The 5000-nt window shown below is 41.0% G+C and overlaps 1 protein-coding gene across 5 annotated transcripts in view; it reads right to left on the reverse strand.

The window, feature by feature from the left end:
• LOC122249530 (uncharacterized) overlaps positions 1–5000 on the reverse strand; it is a 187530-nt gene that overhangs the window by 173182 nt on the left and 9348 nt on the right. The window contains exon 1 of one of the 5 annotated variants that reach the window (XM_086553875.1): positions 3796–4024. The exons of the other annotated variants lie outside the window; for them this stretch is intronic. The gene's annotated coding sequence lies outside the window, so the exon portion shown is untranslated. Of the gene's footprint in view, positions 1–3795; positions 4025–5000 lie in introns of those variants that run through there. 5 annotated transcript variants of the gene reach the window in all.

Below are 5000 nucleotides of genomic sequence, written 5' to 3' on the forward strand. Positions count from 1 at the left end.
TCTCTGTCATTTTTTTCTTTCTTTTAATCTTGTCACTGTGATTATAAAAAGATATATATAATGGTGTAGTTTGATGAGAAAAGATAAAAAAAAGGACAAATCTATCACATGTAAGTTCCTAATATTGATAAAACACCGACATTCTTCTGATTGGGAAAAAACGCCATCAAACTCTCTTCTTGACTAAAGTTGGAAAAGCGTGGAAACTGGCCAAATAACCGACAGACACGGATTTCCGCTTCCATAAGAAAAGGGCTAAATATACCTGTAAGTAATAATAACGTGGGATCAAATAAAGTGAAAATATTGGAAAGAAGTTATTTCCTTCGGATTCAAGTGTGCTTCACTTATCGTTTTTTTTTTTTTGTTTTTTTTTTTAATACGTTAATATTCCTTCTTATACTACAAAGATTCCATTCCTGGGGAGATAAATGCAAATGCGACCATAATATAGTATAAACATAATATAATTAGTACTGATATCAATAATAATGGCAATGACAATAACGATTATTAAGGAGATAATAACACTGACAATATTCATAGCAGCAAATGAAATTCATACATAAACAGATCCATATAAACACCGAGTATATAGGCCTATATCATAATCTGTAAACAGAGACAGAAAACATGTGTTTACATAAAAAAAAAGTTTTCATCTCCTAAACAAGCCCCAAAAACAGCTACTATATCTTCCCTGTGTAATTAAGGAACATGACTGCCCATCCCACCTTCTTCTCTAAAGACATCCAACCAGGACCAAATATAAGTGTAATATTGATAATAAAAGCCACTCCTCTGGACCAGCTCAGGCGACAGGAACGCTAATGACTGGTCATGTGAGTGGACCAATAGTCGCTTGGTTTGAGTGTGTGTGTGTGTGTTTGTGTGTCTGTCTGTGATTTTCTTTCCTACACCCATCACCCCCCCCTCCCTCCCTCCCTCTCTCTCTCTCTCTCTCTCTCTCTCTCTCTCTCTCTCTCTCTCTCTCTCTCTCTCTCTCTCTCTCTCTCTCCCCTCCCCCATCTCTCTCCAACCGCTTCTCCCTTTTCCCTCCCCCTACCCACTGCTCTCTCTCTCTCTCTCTCTCTCTCTCTCTCTCTCTCTCTCTCTCTCTCTCTCTCTCTCTCTCTCTCTCTCTCTCTCTCTCTCTCTCTGGGCGGCAGTACAGAGGCAAGGAGGTTAAGACGAAGGAACAGGAGAGAGCGAGAGTTTAAACCGGATACTGAGGGTGAGGCGAGATGGGGGGAGGGGGGGGGGTGTTATTGAAGGATCGGGTATTGCAGGAGCGATGGCTAGGGGTGGGGCTTTGTACCCGTTTGCCTGTGTTTTGGTCTGTCTGTTTGGCTGTTGCGTGCTGTCTGTCTGCCTCTCGTATTTCAACCTACATGCATGTGTCTTAGCCTCCTATTCTGTCTGTCTGTCTATCTCTCTCTCTCTCCCTTTCTCTTCTTTCGCTCCTCTCCCTTTCTCTTCTTTCGCTCCTCTCCCTCTCTCTCTCTCTCTCTCTCCCTCTGTGTGTGTGTGTGTTTGTGTGTGTGTGTGTGTGTGTGTGTGTATGCACGAGTGTGTCCTCAACGCCACTCACTTCAAATGCCAATTAGTGGATTCGATTCAGTCCAGAGAGGAGGGTTATCCGAGTTACACCCAGACCTGAGTTCATGACAACTGGTAAATAACAGCGGACAACTGCCGCCTGGCCTTGTTTTTGTTATGTACTGTATATAAAAGTGCTTTTGTTTAAAATAAAAGTAAGGGTAAATTTTCCGAATAACGCCGCGTCGCTAAATACCACAAAAGTGGTATTGATGGATTCCTCTCAACCTCTACTATTCATATATAGTGAAATTAATGAGCGCTTGCACCCCTGAAGCCCACAATCTGGGTCCCGATAGTAGGGGAGGGCATGAAGTAGATCAGGGAAATTGCGGGGTAAAATATGAATTCCGGCCATATTTCGTATGCAAAATCTTAACCAATTACCTACCTAACTTTGCTTAGGTTTGAAGTTTGCCCTAGCCAAGGGGGGGCTTCGCCCCCCCCTGGACCCCCCCTTTTTAAGGCACTTCGTGCTACCTCGTGCTACTTCGGTATCACGAAAACCTTAACCCTTAACTACCTACCTCACTTTCCCTAGTTTTGAAGTCAGCCTTTGCGAAGAGGGAGCTATGCCCCCCTGTGGATCTCCCCTATTCAGGGCACTTCGTGATACTTATGATGCGTAATTAGTCCTGTAGATGAAAATGCCGCGACACGGATAACCCTCACACTGCGCCATGATGACAGCAACTGAGTCTTCGTCTCATATATTCCTCAGGATAGGAAACTAGGACCGATGATGACGCGACCACTCAATAGAGGGCACTATAATTATACTGTAAATAATGGGGAATATTGCGCCATCTGTTGAGAGAACATAACAGCACATGCAGGTAATTCCTTGGGGGTTTCCAGTCCACAGCTTGTTACTATCTGTAAATACGTAAACACAGCCATGTTTGAATTTCAGGGCGAGGATGGTGGATTCGGGATATCTTGCCCAAGGTATGTTGCACGAAGTGCCCTAAAAAGGGGGGGTCCAGGGGGGGCGAAGCCCCCCTTTGGCTAGGGATTAATTCAAAACTAGGCAAAGTTAGGTAGGTCATTGGGTTAAGATTTTGCAAGCGAAATATGCCCCGAAGTAGGACGAGGTAGCACGAAGTGCCTTAAGAAAAGAGACCCAGATTGTGGGGTCCAGGGGTGCAAGCGCTCATTAATTTCACTATATATGAATAGTAGAGGTTGAGAGGAATCCATCGATACCACTTTTGTGGTATTTCGTAACGCGGCGTTATTCGGAAAGTAAGATAAGGTATAAAATGTTAACTTGAGAGTCGAGTAGGTTAGGTTGTGTTAGACTTAGTTATGATAGGTTTAGTTAAGTTTGGGTTATGTTATATCTAGCAGGATTGAGATACGTTATTCCAGCTAAGGTTAAATCCCAATTTTAATCCTCTGACTTAACCCTAACAACCTAACCTGAATTTACATGCCATATACAATACGCAGTGACTGCAATTCATAGTAAATACAGATACTGACACATTTCACCATGAGTATAACACAGCCTAGTTTCTAAATACATGAAATTACATATGTCTTTGAGGAGGGAAAACAAGCGTCTTAGTATTCAAGACATGGGATGACATTTAACTATCTCTTATTCTGTGGAAATGTTCCTTTTCATTTGCTCTGTGAACTGTAATTGAGTTTACATAGTCCTATTGTCTTTTGAGGTTCGGGCAACAATGACTGAACTGCTTTCATGCATTGTCAAAAGCAATGGACATTGCTTGTGATATTGCTGCAAGATTTAAAGAAAAATGTTTTCCTTTTCAGTGACACTATATTATGCAATTACTTGCAATGGGCAAGTATGCAAGTACATGTTTGTTTGATTTTGGAATGTTATATACATTGATATGATACATTATTTAAATAGGTTTTTGTGTGGACAGAAATGCAATATTTATGAATTATCAAGTGTTCGTGTCAGTGAATCTAAACTCCACTAATTTCAATAAACACCAGGAGCCTATTTCCCCCTCTTTAGTTAACCTTCCACAGAACTTTCCTCTGTGTCTGTCTGTCCCAAAATTATTCCACTCTGCTTTGTATAGCAACCTTGGCATAATGTACCTCATGATCACCATTTAACGTGATGTCGAAGTCTCCCAAATTTCACCACATGCCTTTGCTATGCACTATGCACGTCACAACAACAAAAAAAACAGCTTCGAAAAACACACTTACCTCTAGCTGTATTATTTCCAAACATTCCTCGTTCTCGGGTGACAAAAATATATCGTTCTCCACATATTTCCTCTGTTATGGGTCGTCCAAACTCCAGTAGAATATACAAGTTAATATGACATATGACTAATCATCACCTTAGCAATGGCGAATAGAACTGTCAATCACCTAGGACGCGTGGTAACACACCTTCCACCTCTGTTAACACAATACACAACACTGTTCAAAATTTACTCACCTGCAGTCGAGCGCGCGAGAACACATGCGTCGACTCGGCCCAACGTGTCGTACAAACATGACCGATTATATGTATTTTTTTAAATTCATTTCGGAAAAAAGGGTGAGAGAATAGATTGGTGTGGTTTTCTTATGGTGTTGGATCTCCCTTTGTTTGTTTAAAAAGTTTGGATGTTGATTTGTATGAAGAGAATCAGTGAGATAAATACGAAGGTTGGGATCAGGGAAAATTCACGTCTGAGAACGTCTGGCAGCGCGGCTTGGTGAGGGTGGTTGGGCGGTGTGGTTGCCCGCTAACAATAAATTCTTATTTCACCTCACCGCCGATAATTAGAACATGTATATCAACCTCTATAGGATAGATATGCAAACAGATACATACTAAAACGGGGGAGTATATCTATTTCTAAATATAAAACGCAGTCCAACTAGGAGTAAGAATTCCCGTTGTGGCAACTGAGCAAAACGACAGGTGAAGGGTCAGGTACACGAGCACTCCAGGCAGCGTGCGATCCTCAAGGCAAATTACCCTATTTTACTTTAAATCGTTTATCGATTTTTGTCTAATGACCAGATGCAGAGGTTGGTTACAGGTGGACTGAACGTAAATGAACTCAACAGTTTTTTGAATTTGGTAGAAGTACTTTTTTAGATGAAAATATCGAAGGAATGGAAACAGATTTTCTATCAGAGGGAAAGGCTTTGTAAACATTCAACGTACTATTGCAGTTTTTATTCGGTTACACACACGCGCACACGAACGCACGTACTCACACGCGCGTGCGAACACACACACGTGCACGCGCGCACACACACACAAATACTTGCATATGTATAAGTGTGTGCCTAGGTGTGTATAAACATAGTTTGTATATGTATATAGTAGAAGTATAGTAAATATACATACATGTATATATATATATATATATATATATATATATATATATATATATATATATATATATATA

The sequence above is a fragment of the Penaeus japonicus genome, unplaced genomic scaffold (assembly GCF_977035675.1).
Source record: "Penaeus japonicus unplaced genomic scaffold, GWHDUDI00000001_assembly GWHDUDI00000029, whole genome shotgun sequence".
NCBI classification, from domain to species: Eukaryota; Metazoa; Arthropoda; class Malacostraca; order Decapoda; family Penaeidae; genus Penaeus; species Penaeus japonicus.